Below are 15,576 nucleotides of genomic sequence, written 5' to 3'. Positions count from 1 at the left end.
ACCGGGGCGTCTGAAGGTGCGTACGTGTTCCTCTCTGCCGGCGGCGGCCCCCTTTGTCCGCCGCCGGCCGATGGTTACTTCGGTACGGCGGGGTCCCGGCCTCGGCGGGCGCGCGCACTCTTCCGTCGTCTCGATGTCCTGAGGCAGCGTCTTCCGATCGTGCCCCCGGTCTGTTCGTCTGTCGTTTCTACTTCCCTTTTCTCTGCTGTGGGGCGCGCGATTGCAGGCGCTGACCGAAGGATAGGCTGCCTCTTACTGCTGGGGTTCTTTGTTCTCTCTCTGTCGCGGTGCGCCATTAGCGGCCACCGGCGACCATTCGGCCATGTTTTATGTAATTAGCTTCAGATTCGGACTTGACGTTAAAACTTATGTTTGTATTGAGTCCCAGCTCAATAAATCTCTTTGTTGGTTCTGGAGAACTCCGTCTAGGGTCTCCCTCGCTGCGCGCGCGGTCACGCCTTCCCCTAAGCTGGGGCCGGCGGGGCGCGTACGCTGTGCCCTGCACGCGTGGCGGCTCGGAGTGCTCGAACCCGCGGTGGTCGTCTGGCGCGCGTGATATCGGAGTGTGCGCGCCGTGAGCGTAGCGAGGAGACCACAAGTTTCACTGATGGCAATTCATCTTTGTTTTTTTTTTTTTTTTTCGCGATAGAACATCACCTTTCCTTTCTCTCCTAATGCCACTTCTCGCTGCACGAAGTAAACAGGCCAAAGCCTGCTTCACCAGCCGACTATCCCCGCCATTTTCTCTCCCCTTTTCAGGTTCATTTAACGTCCTCCAAAGTTCTTGTGACATACCGTCGTCGTCTGATAGGTGAGATTCAAGTGCAGGATCCTAGATTCGAAATGCTCCGTCAGCAACCGCCACTATAATCCCCCGTCGGACTTCAAGTACTTCTACTAAATAGCATTAATACGCGTAGAAGGCAGCACGAATATATATATATATATATATATATATATATATATATATATATATATATATATATATATATATATATATATATATACACACGAACATGAATGGTGCAGAGTGCAGAGAATGGTGCACGATTTGAGTCGCACTAAAAGAGTTGAAAATCTTACATGTGAAAAATTATGCAGCTCCGGTCCTTGCTGTGTGACTGTCGCTTTCCCCCATTTTAATTTTTTCCGAGTTTCACAATTCCAGGTCATGACCGCAAACCTAACCCTGTGTATACGGCCCTGCTCTAGCATATGATTACTCAGCTATTACTAACCTGCATGCGACTGTCCATATATTACACAGGACTTTGTCGGTGAAAGTGCGTTTAATTATAATATTCCCTTGGGTAGCTGCTTCCAGACGGTGGACAGAGCGCTTGCTTTGAAATTAATTTCCCGTAGTACGTTATGAAGTCCTAATTTAAACACATACATCCCTCCCATCCCAAAAGGGAGTTCCATCGACTTTGCACAATGGCGCAGTGTTAGTGACGTACCTTCAGATTACGCCTTCTGAAGTACAAGGATAAAGAAAGAATTAAGCTTATTTCCATTCAGGAACAAATAACTAAAAAAAAAGTTTTTCACGGAGCAGACCATAAGCATTTTTTCTGAGCGTTTGGCGACGTCTGTGACCTCGGAAGTTGGGTGCGAGCGACATGCAGGCCGGCTTCTCGACGGTGGCGCCATGTGGATGCCTTCGTCCGCTGACGGGCTTATCCCCGCCGCCTATGGTGAAGAGGTAAAGGCCTGCGTGCATAAGCTGCCGATTATTACGCAGCAACCGCCATCCCCTAGAGTTGCCAGCTACAGGCGTGCGCTGATGACAGCGAGAAAGGCCGTCACGTCAGCGCTCAGTCCGCTGCGCGATACGCTCTTATCGGCAGCGACATGATGGATGGCTCCATCGACCGAAGACGTCCGGAATGACCGACGACGCCGGATTAATATCCGCGACTACGAGACAAGCCAAGGACGCTTCAGCCGCGCATAGGCGAGGGATTCTGCTGGATGCAAGGTCAAGCTTCCGTTTTGGCTTCGGGGCTTTTCCAGGGGCGTTCTGCAAGCAAGGAGCCGAAAGCGCTACGAGATAGGTCTGTGGGCTGAAATATTGAAATCCTGTGCATCGCAGCATTGGTGGCGTGTTCCCGACCACGAGTTTGGCCGAATAGAGAGGTCAGCTCCAAACCCGATACAACTTCACACTGCGGTCGATGACAAAGGACGTAAGTTTGCCGAGTAGAAAGCTGGAAACCAAAAATAAAATAAACCATCCAACCAAATCGGTAACCTTGACAACTGTCTACTTCCGTGATGACTATAATGTCTTACTGCTGTATTTTCATCATCGTTGATGAGCTTGCATATGAGCTCGCATATGAGTTTCTCTGCCTGCGGATGAATACACATGATACGATGCAAGCGATACCAAAAACAGCGCGCGAAGGTTTGCATAGATTACACTGCGAACGTGACGCGCCAAGACGGCAACGATGGTAGCCATGTGAACTAAACAAGCTACAGCGACCCGGGAGACCAAGCTATATGTATGTAGATAATTCACTGCAAACAGATCAAGGCGTGTAAACACACATATCCTCACACTAACATTGCCTTAGCGGTCCATATGGCAGCTAGGTTTCGAGTCCGCATATCACTTGGTATGCTCCGAAGGAGCGAGCTCCTGTCATCGCGTTGACACACATGCTCGCGCTCTCCAAATCCTCTTCGAGAACACACAAATAAGAAACCCCAGTTTTTAGGTCTTAATTATGTTCCCGCTGCAGTAAGACACGTCATCAGAATGCTTGTCCGTGCGCATGTTCCTTGCTGAACTCGAAGTACTGTCCCAGTGGCAGAAAGATACACGTGGTATATGGCGCGACGCCCCATACGACATGCGACGAGTATGAAATAAGGATCTCCCTACTGTTTGAGCCTGATGAAACCTTGATGAACCTTGTTCGATACAAGTGTTGATAGTAAATTGTAATTCGCGCGCAAAGGCGCTTTTTCAGCTCACAGACCTATCTCGTAGCGCTTTCGGCTCCGTGCTTGCAGAACACCCCCGGAAAAGCTCCGAAGCCAAAACGTCTTCCGGCATCGTCGGCTCGCCAAGAACGCTTACAACGTTCCTCACCGACACTGCTCCCTAGTAGCTGTTGCCGAAGCAAAGCGGTGAAACACACAAGTCTTCCGTTTGGAGCTTGAGTCGCAGACCGACGGGGGCTCCTTCGCGGTAGAGACACGATATGTGACAGTGTGTCCTCTCGAAGAAACCAATTGTAAAGGCCTGCGCCCATCAGCCGAAGATATCGCTTCACAAGCGGTAGTAACATGCACAAACGGTCACTCCTACGTCTCCTGTATTCATGTATTTCAACTTTTACATAAGCGGCTCTCGTTCATTCGACCTCCGTTAATTCGACATTTCGCCTAACTCGAACGCACTGGGAAGTCCCGGCGAGAAACCAACTATTGCTATGGAAGAAAGGCTCGTTTAGTTCAAACGCGAAAGCATGCCGTTCGGTTACCCATTGGCGCATAAACCCGTAGCGGTATCCAAGGCTTGAAATCAAATTCACTAGACGGTGACGTTGCTTCCATAGATGTGAAGCTCATTTACTTTACTTTTACTTTACTTTTCTTTCCAGAACTTTCAGCTGGAAACTCTCAAGACGGAGAAGCACAAAGACATTACGAACTGCTGAGCAGTAAGAATGTCTGAATTCATTCATTTGGCACCGCTTTGTAATTCGACATTTTGGATCATTCGACCAAATCTTGTGGCCCCGCAAAGGTCGAATCAACGGGAGTCGACTGCATACTTAAGAAGAATATTTGCCTTGGGGTCAACTACAATTTCCCTACTAAAGTGCTTGTAAAACGCAGGAATCCTTTTACGAATCAACCGATGGACCCATCTGAATGAAATGTGTTGTTTTGAGAGAGAGAAAGTTAGGTTCTGGTAACATTAGGGAGCAAAATATTGATTTAGAACCTCGAATGGAAAATAAATGACAGAAAATCGGTAATTGAGAAAATAGAAGTATGAAATTTATAAATTCGAACCTATGCACTAAAACTGACGTCGGAGTTCTGCACGCTGTATCTTTTATAGCGTCTCAAGTGGACAAATGTGATATGTAAATTTACAGTTTACGTGAAATTGTTACAATGTGTAGGAGGGTTTTGAAAAGGTTGCACACACAAATTAGTAGTATGTTTCGGAGCGGCGTATTTTATATTTATTTTGTCCGCATAGACTTATTATCGGGTGCAGTTTACAGAATTGTGACCTTCTCTTTTTCTCGATTAGTTACAGCTGTGCTCTAACCTGGTACTGGTTTTCTTACATATCGCGATTTTCGATCTTCTGCTTTTTTTTAAGTATGATGACATAAATTGAAGATCCTCTTGCCAGAGTTAAGAGGAAGCTTAGCTCGGACCTAACTCCGATGCTGCCTATTCCAATACATGTAAGGAAGGAAGGAAAAAGTGGAGAAGGATGGGCAGGGAGGTTAACCAGTTTAGCTTAACCGGTTTGCTACCCTACACATGGGAGAGGGATGGGGGCGATGAAAGATGGGGAAGGGGGAGAGAGAGAGCACATAGCACAGCACACATACATCGTCCGTTAGAGTCCATCAATCTGGCATGGCACGTGATATCACTGTCACAGCCACTTGTCCAATCCCGTCTCTTTCAAAAACCGAAGTAGTCCCTTCGTCGCCTTCACCTGCGATGTCTTCTGTGAGCGGCATGTGAAAATCGTGTCGAGGGACAATGGTCTAGTGTCAAGGTGCGCTAGAACGGATGCCACGGTCTGTCGCTGAACATTATATTCAGGACAGTCGCACAGAATGTGTTCCAGCGTCTCCTCGCAAAGACAGGCATTGCAGAGAGCGTTGTCCGCCATTCCAATGCGAAATGAGTAGGATTTCGTAAAAGCCATCCCTAGCCATAAGCGATAAAGCAGAGTCGCCTCTCTTCGGCGGAGTCCAGTTGGCATATAGAGATGCATCAAAGAGGGCAGGTGGTATTGACGGTCGCTCTGGTTGGTTTGGCTGTTTGGTGTGCCCCATAGAGAGAGCGTGATCTCCTGTGCAAGCATTCGAAGTCTGCTGGCTGCGTCGGATCGTGAAAGCGGTATGGCCTCTTCTTGTGCATCTTCAAGAGCTGCCCGAGCGGCATTATCGGCGTCTTCGTTTCCAGTGACCCCGCAGTGACTTGGCAGCCACTGAAACGTCACGTGGTGTCATTTCTCCTGTGATGTATGGAGTAGGCATCTAATATCGAATACGAGCTGTTCGAATGGCCCGCGACGCAGAGCTGATAGTACAGATTGTAGGGCTGCCTTTGAGTCGCTGAAAATTGACCATTGTCGATGTGGCTCCCGATTGACGAAACAAAGTGCAGCGCGAAGAGCAGCTAGTTCCGCAGATGTCGATGTTGTGGGGTGGTCAGTCCTAAAGCTGATGGTAATAGCTTTTGCTGGGAGAACAACAGCACCGGACGAACACTGGATGTTTGTGGAATCATCAGTATAAATGTGTTCACTGTCCGCGTACCTCTCGTGCAGAAGAAGCAGAGACAGTTGTTTCAGCACAGGCGACGACAGTTCAGACTTTTTCCCGATTCCTGGTACACTGAGATGGACTGTGGGGCTGATAAGACACAAAGGGAGTATCGATGGTTTAGATGCAGCGGTGAAGCCCGAGGGAAGTTTGTCGCTGTACTTGATGATAGTTTTAGAGACTGATAATTGGTGCCTGTCTGAAGGTAGTGTTGCAAGGTGGTGATAGGGGGCATGTGCAAAATGTCTGATGTGCATTCTCAGGGCTTCCACCGTAATGTGAGTTCGCATTGGATGGTCCCGAGTAATCGCAAGAGTTGCCTCTGTTGACGTGCATCTGGCCAAACCAAGGCAGACTCTGAGTGCTTGAGCTTGTGCTGCCTGCGGAACACGAATATTTGTCTTGCAGGTGTTGTTCAGTACAGGTAGACTATATCTTAAAAAACCGAGAAAGAGAGCACTGTAGAGTTTAAGCATTGCGTTTAGTGACATCGCCCACGTCTTTCCTGTCAAGTATTTAAACAACTGGGAAGTGGCTGTCAGGCGCCGTTTTATGTAGGCCACGTGCGGGCTCCAACAGAGGTCTCGGTCAATAATTACGTCAAGGAATCTGTGGGTTCGGACATAGAATATGGTCCGCCCATTGATTGAGATGACATAAGCCGTCATCGGTTTGCGAGTAAATGCTACTAGTGCGCATTTTTCTGGTGATATGCTGAGACCCTGTTTACACAAGTAGTTCGCTGTGAAAGTGGCCGCTCTTTGAAGCCGCGCACGTATCTGAGGACGTGTGACTGCCGAAGTCCAGACACAGATGCCGTCAGCGTATATGGAAATTTTGATGGTAGTTGGCAAGTATTCAGCAAGTACAAAAAGAGCGAAGTTGAATAGCGTCGGGCTGAGAGCACCGCCTTAAGGAACGCCCCTGCTGGTATAGCGTCGCGTAGTTGGGCCATCGTCAGTTAACAAATAGAATGACCTTGCAGATAGGTAACTTGCAATCCACAAAAAAACTCGACAACCTAGGCCAACCGTCGCAAAAGCGTCAAGAATCGCCTCATGTAATACGTTATCGTATGCCCCTTTCACATCAACGAATAAAGCTGCAAATGAACGCTTACGGGACCTTTCGTGCTGGACATATGAAATGAGATCAACTACATTGTCGATGGAAGAGCGGTCACGTCGGAAACCAGCCATGGAAATCGGATAAATCTTTTAATATTCAAGGTACCATTCCAGGCGGCCAAGGATCATCCGTTCCATTATCTTTCCTACACAGCTGGCCAGCGCTATTGGGCGGTAAGAGGTAAGTTCTAGTGGCGATTTGCCCTGCTTTAAGAGTGGCACCAGGCGGCTTACTTTCCATTCCTCAGGAACATTTCCCTCCTGCCATGAGGAGTTGTAAAGGCTCAACAATTCTATCCGTGCGGACTCTCCGAGATAGCACAAGGCTCGGTATGATATACCATCTGGACCCGGAGATGATGAGCGCCTGCAGAGAGCTAGTGCCGCTTCGAGCTCCTCCATTGTAAAAGGAAGGTCCATGCGGTAATCACGGGAATGGGGGACGTCAGCTCGGGCTGGAGGATCTGGACGAGTCGCTTGGTCTGCGATCCGTGCATAAAAGTCTTCTGCGACATCGATGTCTTGCCGCCCTTGGAAAAGCGCTAGCGCCTTGAATGGAAAACGCCGTTCCGGAAGGCAACGCACACCTTGCACCGTTTTCCAAATGTGAGACAGTGGCTTGCGGGGGTCGAGTGTCTGGCAAAATGTTGCCCAACGTTCCGACGCCAATCTATCCATACGGCGCTGAATCTTCTTTTGCATCCTCCTGGCTGCCCTAAGGTAATGGATTGATTTTGTACGCCGATATCGACGTTCCGCCCGGCGACGAAGCGCTCGAAGTCACTTTAATTCTATGTCGAAGTCGTTTCGCGTGGAAGAGAACGTCATCATGCGAGTGGCGTTTTGCATCGTAATTTTAATCGTTTGCTCTAACCCAGAGGGTAGGCCCTCGCGGCAGGCATCGTCCATCTCATGTTTGAAGTTGGCCCATTGAATCGTCCGAATGGTATTTCGTGGGCCTGATCTAGACAACAAGCCTTTGATGTTCAGATAGCTGGGAATGTGGTCACTCCCATGTGTCTCAATGTCTGGAAACCACTTCACACATCTGGCGAGAGAGTTGGAGACGAAAGCAAGGTCGAGGCAGCTGCCGGATGTCACGCCTCGAAGAAAGGTGGGGCTACCATCGTTCAGAAGAGTAAGGCCATAGTTGTGGGCGATGCTTGCTAATCTTCGTCCTTTTGCATTTGTCCTTGTACTTCCCCATGCTGGATGGTGTGCATTGAAATCTCCTATGATGACACATGGGGCGGGACAAACACTCAAAATATCCGCAAATCTTTTGGTATCTAAATTTCTGGAAGGCGATATATAAACGCCTATGAGAGAAAACAAGAGTTTGTTCTTTTTAACTGTGATGCATATATATTGATTGTCGTCGTGGGGAGCAATTGGTTGCAAAACATAGGTGATTTCACGACGAACAAAAACGACAATTTTGCTGCATGCACCATTTGTTGATGACATGATAAATTCGTATCCTGACAGTCTTATTGGTTTCGACAAGTTGGGCGCACAAATGACGATGAGTGGAAACACATTGGTGTACACAAACCGACGAAAATCTGAAATTCGTGATTTTAGCCATCTGGCGTTCCAATGGATGACGGACGCTACCTTGACTTCTTTTCGAAAGGATGGGGTATGGGTAGTCATCTTTCTAGTTGAGGGATGCAAGCACTGGGCTTAAGGCGTCCAGCACTTTAAGTGCGCTCCGAGCAGTCGGTATCTCCATGTCCACTAAGAGCGCTCGAATGGCCTCCATGAGAGAACGTAGCACCGAGATGACTTGACGGTCTGTTTTAGGTGAATCATCCATGGCCGGAGAAGGATCAGGTGGGGCCCCGACCTTCTGAAGGAAAGGAAGGAAAAAGTGGAGAAGGAAAGGTAGGGAGGTTAAAGGGACACTAAAGGTTACTATTAAGTCAACGTGGACTGTTGAAATACCATCCCAGAAACCTCGAAACGCTTGTTTCGTGCCAAGGAGAGACTTATTTTAAGAGAAAATGCGTTCTGAAGCGTCCGCGTACCTCTAGCGCAGTTCAAATCGCCCGCCCTCCGATCGAGGAGAACTGACATCATGGTCTCATAGTGACGTTGCGCCATCGGTGAGTAGAACGGCGTCCGCAGACGGCGCTACGGCTTTTCTGCGCAAAACGCGAACGCGCGGCCAGAAACAGAGCCAAGACAGAGCCGACAGCAGAGCGAAAGCGGGAGTATGGTGGCTAGCGGAAGGAGAAACGAATTACGTCCCACGTTACGTCCCACGGCACACGGAGAGTCCGTTTTCGTTAAACTATAGGCGAGCTCGCAGCGTGGTCGGCGTGGTCTATGAGAAGCGACGAGCCTTTTCGCACTCGCAACAGGGCATAAAAATGTGCGAATCGACGCAAAACTCGGCCTAGAAACGTGCTTCGCCACAGCCAGGGCTCAATACGACCCAAGCTGGCACGACCCAGATGTCGTTTCCCGCACCGCCACCAGGCGCCGCCACTATACCTCACACTCCAGCGCAAGACGCCCATAAGCTGGTACTTCATTCTATGACGCTAACTTCGACGCTCGTCGCAATGGACCCTGACACCGACAGATTGGCTCGCGATGGTGGGCTCAACTTCAGCGATTTGAGCACCGACGAGCGCGACCTGCTTCTGAGGGCTCGCACTGCCGGCGTCGTTGCGTACTACGACGGCGGCCTCGACACCGGCTCTCCGGAGCGGGAAAGCAACGAGGGCTTCCCACGACATCACATGGACGTGGCATTCTCGCTGCTTGTTCCAAATGAAAGTTTCGCGAGCAGAACCCTCACAGCACGACGCGATAACGAAACTAATGAAACTCCAAAGCGTGCGCGGCGCAGAGTCGAGCGAAAACGAAACCTTTCGAACACCCATATTACTGAAGGGTAACGTCAAAATGTTATTTTTTCCTAGAATCGAATAGACGTAGACAAGTAGCATTTTTTCCGGCTTATAATCGAATGAAATGATATTTTTAATACGAGTAGTTGAGTATTAGTAACACAAATTATGAGGAGACCTTTCGTCATCGGGCTAGTACCGGGATGTCGCTGGGGGGTCTCAAATCGTGTCATGCATTTACCTCAATTTCTCGGTTACTAAAGCTCTGTTCGCGATTATATTGACGCCTTAGACGTTCTAGAACATTGCTCTACCACTTTAACTTGAGTTTCTGGTAACCTTTAGTGTCCCTTTAACCAGTTTAGTTTAACCGGTTTGCTACCCTACACATGGGAGAGGGATGGGGGAGATGAAAGATGGGGAAGGGGAGAGTGAGAGAGAGCACATAGCACAGCACACACACATCGTCCGTTGGAGTCCATCAATCTGGCATGGTTCCTTAGCAAGGGAGCGGCTCGGTAGCGTAGGCCAATCCTATAAAGATTGAGTCTTTTCTGCTTACTTCGTGGAAGTGGTGGGTCTCTTCGCGGCGCGACGAACTAGCACCGCAGTGGAGTGGGTACTGTCACTTCGCGTATGCGCCTTCTTCGAAGACGTACGATGGTGCCGACGTCGACGCCGACGCCGGACTACTTGGGCTGCCTCCCTGTGGGCCGAATTGTCTCTGGCCATTTGCTTGAGAACCGCGCGCTCCCTCTTGATGCGGGGACAGTCTTTCGACGAGGCCGCGTGAGGGCAGCTACAGTTGGCGCACTTCAGAACCGTGGCACCGCAGGTCTGTTCTGCATGAGGTTCAGCGCAACGGGGACACAGTAGCGAGTTGGGACACACGTCCTTGACGTGTCCTAGCCTGAAACACTGATGGCATTAAAGCGGCTTCTGGATGAATGGTCGAACCGGATGTCGGAAATGTCCGACTTTAACGTGGGATGGTATACAATCCCCCTTGAAAATTACTTTTACGTAGCGCGTATTCCCAAGGCGGCGCACTTGCGTAATGATCGTGCCCTCGTATGCCGGCTTGATGAGGCTAGGTAAGTCATCATTGGGAATGGCAATGTCAATGTCGTAAATCACACCGGCTATGGATGTGTCGTCGATCGGGATAAAAGGGCGCATTATGATTCCGCCTAGCCCCGTGATTTCTTGAAGTTTTCCAAGCGCACTCGCGTTGTACACGTCTATGACGAGTATATTCTTGCGTGGATTTATTCTGATGTCTTTAATTTGATCCGGCACCGCACGTTCCAGAAAAATGGATAGGGCTTGCCTGTTCAGCAACCGTAGGTTGCTTGACGGTTCTTCCGGCATAAAGACGATGACGTGTGGCCAGCGCGCAGGCCTTGACTTTATAGTCGTAGTACTCGCAGGAGTTGACGGCGCTGTGTTGACGATCTTTCTCTTCGCCCTCTTACTCCGGACGGGTATGAAGCCGTCGTCGGATGAGTCGCCTTCCGACACGGAGTACAGCTCGGTGTCCTCAGTGTCGTTGGGGGAGCCAACTCGCTTCCTTGCGGTTGACGATTGTGATGACTTCTGGCCAGGCGGGCTTCTGGCATGCTCCGTGTCCATGGCCGCAAGACGGTGAGGCGAGGCACCTCGAAATGCGAAGATTTTACCAAAAATTCCCAGAGCACAGAAACAAGTGTTCTGCCAAGAAGACACTTAGTCGTCTTCTAAGTCTACATGTAAAACACAGAAACGCCTTTTCGAGGCAACCACTGGGTCGATTCTAATGAAATAATTGTATTTGCGAGATAAAGTTAAATTTAGTGATTGTTTGAAGCGGAATTTCGATTTAGGGCCTGAATATTTAAAATGGAATCTTGAAAAATTTGTAAGCATGAAAAAAAAATAGAAACACGAAGTTTACAAATTCGTAGCTCTGCACTTAGAACGGACATCGCAGTTTTCTAACTGAATCCATTAGAGCATTCAAAGCGGACAAATTTGATATATCAGTTTATGTTTTAGGTGAATTTGTTACATTGTCTACCAGGGTCTTGCAAGAGTCCTACTCACATATTAGCGATAAGTTAGCCATATGTAATACATTAGCCATATATTATTACATGGCTAATTATCATGTCTAATACATCCCTTTTGTTCGCTGTAGATGTACTATTAGATAAAATTTACGGAATTTTTATACAGTTGAAACTCGATCTAAGGAAACGCGATTTCACGAATTTCCCGATTTAACGAAGAAATTTGCATTCCCCGGCAGGTACTCATAGGGTTCAATGTTATCAACCCTAATTAACGAAACAAATTTGGTAGAACTCGATTTAGCGAAATTTTTCCTGAAATAAATGAGTAAAAAAAGCGGTGATATCTTTTAAATTTTGACACAGACTGGTTCTTATTCGAGCGCACGCACTAAAGCTATAGCGTTAGAACATCTAGGCGCCATGGTCACACCCCTAGCTTTACTTTGACGAGGATGCACGCCGCGCCCATGCACGGAACAGCCGACTCAACGCCGCCTCGGTAGGGGCGGCGGTGGTTGTTTTCGTTATTTCAAGGATTATGCGACAGATGGCTAGATTAGCGGCAAATACAATGCCGCGGTAGCTTTTGGGTGACACTACGTTACAATTTCAGATTTCGAAGGACCCAAAATTTCCTTTTCCGATTTTATGAACTTCCCGACTTAACGCAATATTAGAGCGTGGTCACCACTTCGTTAAATCGAGTTTCAATCGCATCGTTTTTCACTGCTGAGTTACAGAGTTGTATAAACTTTATATTTTCGTTTTCTGAATATTTGCGATCTTTAGCAACCTTAAATTATACATTAGCGGCTTAAATCGAAAATTCGCAACTAACAGTCACTAGACCTGAGCTTTTTCTTTTAAATACAACAAACCTCATCAAATTTGGTGCAGTGGTTGCCGAGAAAAACGATTTCTCGTTTCCCGTACTTAGATAGGAGCCGCTGAGCTTTTATAGCTTTCTCTTAATATATTTTATTTATATGTATATTTATTTTCATGCAACAAACCTGATAAAATTCGGTGCAGTGGATGACGAGAAGAAAGATTTTTCCGCTCCCATGTATTCAGACAGAAGCTATCAAGATAAAGCTTCCTCTTAACGTCAAGCTAAAGAATGCAAACGTGCGTAACAAGAGCCAAACGCCATGAAGTTGAGCTCTGTTAGCGGAACTTACCAAAGTCATGGCACGCAGCTCGGATAGGCATCCAGGTTACCTGAACCAAAAAACAAGAGCCGCGTAAGTATAACGTTGAAACAAGCCTGAAGCTATTTTAGCTAAATAACTGCCGCTCCACAAACTGATGGTACTGCCGAGCATCGCACAACTGGCGCTCCCAGCAGCGCACTACGGCCGGCTCCATTCTCGCATGAGAATGCACACCCTGAGCCCGTTTTCTATGCGTTATCCAAACGTTGACCAGTTCATTCCGTTTCGAAGGATTTAGCTTTGCCATCTCCGCCACTAAAGCGCCAAGGAGCAGGCGAGGCGGGGCAGCCCAGTTCGTTCTTTGCATCCCAAGCGCCACTGTGTTCTCAAACCAAGCCCCACCAAAACGGCCGTTTAGTCAAACTACCCAAACCGTACCAACCACTCGCGCTGGCAATCTCCACGGCAGACCGGACAACCCGGCAGCGAGCGGTGATTTAAAACCACTTATGCCGCAAAGGAAGCGCCCAGAAACGAGCGCCAAAGAGCCCGGGCCGCACCACCCGTCCGGGAACTTTTCCTAGCACGCCCACGTTGAACCGCAACTACTACAGCATAACTGGAAGGCCTCCAGCGCGAGACGAACCACCTGAGGAGACAGTACACGACGACGTGTCTTTTGTAGCGGGAGTGACCAGTGTTTCGGAAGGCGAAACACCTGAGCAGGCATCGCTTGGCAGAGAACACAAAGCGCGAAGCGCGTGCTTCCGGGAGTCGGAGCAGCCGCCACAGCCGCTTGTCACCGGCGACGCGGCGAGACCATTCATTACGTGCACACCGGCCCCGGCGGGTGGTGGCCTCACGCGCGAGCAGTGTGAAACGCTCGGGGCGGTGGCCCACCCCTTTGACGCCTTTGGGACACCCCCCCCACCGCCGCCAGCGAGCTTACCATCCCAAACAAATGAGTTTCGTTCCGGGAAACGTTATTGAAGCGCACGGGGACAGCCCGCCTCAAGCCTCCCGACAGAGCAACTCCCGTCGCGAAGCGGCGGCCAGCGAGCGCAGTCGTGAACTTTGCGCCAGCCTGGTCGGCGGGGTCGCAGTTGATGTCGAAAGAGCAAGGGGGGAGGGGGGGCGCTATTCCGCCGCCAGCGCTTGCACGCAGGTGGCCGGTGTCCGCCCGGCAGCTTTAGAACTGCAGGGGTGGTGGCACGATGAAAGATGCTCAGCACTAAGGCCTCGTGGCAGCGGGTGCAAGGAGACTCCGAACGAGGTGTAGCACTGAAAAAGCGAACGCCCTTATCTTCGAGCATCCGTGGACGGGTTCCCATTGTAGAGAGCAAATTGCGCCGCCCCCAGACCGCAGAGCGGTCAGAGGCGCCTCGATATTTCGCAAGGGCGACTTGGGGTGAGTTTGGAAGGCCGTTGTGATTGCTGTTTAGGAAGCGAAGACCACAAAAGTACTCGATAAACTTGGATTTGTTATAAGCCGGGCGAGAAAAAAATAAAACATTCTTCAGCACAGACATGTAGATTCCGTTTGGAGATTCGATAACGGCATTAACTCGTAACTATAACTAAAAGCATGATCATAGAACAACCGTTACACTAAAGTTCTTGTTTCTTCCCCGTTGCTTACTAGAGTTGTTACATGAAAACCGAGTAGTTAGCAGTCAACCACAGATCGCTTTGTTTTACATTTATTTTAGTATATGCGTTTTTGATTAGTGAATGAGAAACCATGCCTCTGGTGTCGTTTGCCGCTGCTTTAAGACGTAGATACAAATCTCCCTTTGGACTACGGTATGAGAAACACCCGCTTGACTGGTCACTTGTATCTTGTGCCGCCAGATGTCAGCCCAGCCGCTGTTTCTTACAGGCAAATGAGGTGACACCTGTCGGGACACTGCGGCCGAAGCCAATCGGATGATCAAAATCAAATTTGTCCACCACGGATAAATGTTTAGGGCCGGGCCATTTGTCCGCGAGGAGGTCACGTAAATTCCAGCCGCTGTTTGTCATCAACAAGAGCGCGACTCGCGAGGAAATGCCTCACGCAAAACGCCACTGTCCTTACAATCCACCTGTGACAAATGAGCGCTGGCTTTCAGTGATTCTATTTGGTCTTCTCATTGGTCTGTCATCCCGCTCCAACTTTGGAAGATACGGACAACAATCGACCTGTCTGAAAGCCTAGTGCGGAATTTAGTTTAAAATGAATGAATAAATTTCAACTCTGGCTGCTTGGGGATGTGAGGAGGATTGAAAAATATTAAATATCAGGTGCGTTACATTAAGGATAGCCCACTTGCGAAGCTCCATATTGAAGCAACGTCTTCTTTTGATACCGTGCCACATTACCAGATCAGTTTCTGGAAAGGCTGGACACACTCCATCTCCTCATATTTCAATCAAGTCACTAAGACGACTCGACGGGACTTTCCCATGAATCTACCTTTCAGTGAAAATTATCTTGCTGAGAAATGAACAACGACTTTCCTCGTCTCTCTGGGGCGCTTTTCTGGACAGCTCATACGAAAGCGCGATAGAACAATGGCAAGAACAAATTAAGCTGACTTAATGGTACTTTCGCTTCATCGTTTCTATAGCTATGTAGTATACAGAACATTCCGAAAAGGCGTAAAGGACGAGATGGGGAAGCTCTCATTAAAGGAGTACAGACGAGAAAATATTGCGTTTTTCTTCTTTCATTTTAGGTGGCCGACGACTCCGCAATTAAGCTATGAAGCTTATATGGCTCAATTCATCGAGAGCCCGAAGCAAAATTTATGCCATCACCTTTTCTTTCTTTTTTTAACTTTAGGCCAATTCGAAACGTGTGC

General features: G+C 48.7%; 1 protein-coding gene across 2 annotated transcripts in view; it reads right to left on the bottom strand.

Annotated features, from left to right (window-relative positions):
• cv-c (RhoGTPase activating protein) overlaps positions 1 to 15,576 on the bottom strand; it is a 448,163-nt gene that overhangs the window by 348,099 nt on the left and 84,488 nt on the right. Inside the window, exon 2 of one of the 2 annotated variants that reach the window (XM_075688530.1) lies at positions 12,761 to 12,800. The exons of the other annotated variant lie outside the window; for it this stretch is intronic. The gene's annotated coding sequence lies outside the window, so the exon portion shown is untranslated. The remainder of the gene's footprint in view (positions 1 to 12,760; positions 12,801 to 15,576) is intronic. 2 annotated transcript variants of the gene reach the window in all.

This window comes from Dermacentor variabilis, chromosome 4 (genome assembly GCF_050947875.1).
Source record: "Dermacentor variabilis isolate Ectoservices chromosome 4, ASM5094787v1, whole genome shotgun sequence".
Lineage (NCBI taxonomy): Eukaryota > Metazoa > Arthropoda > Arachnida > Ixodida > Ixodidae > Dermacentor > Dermacentor variabilis.
Note: the sequence above shows the minus strand (reverse complement) of the source record. Positions and strands in the feature narration are given on the sequence as shown.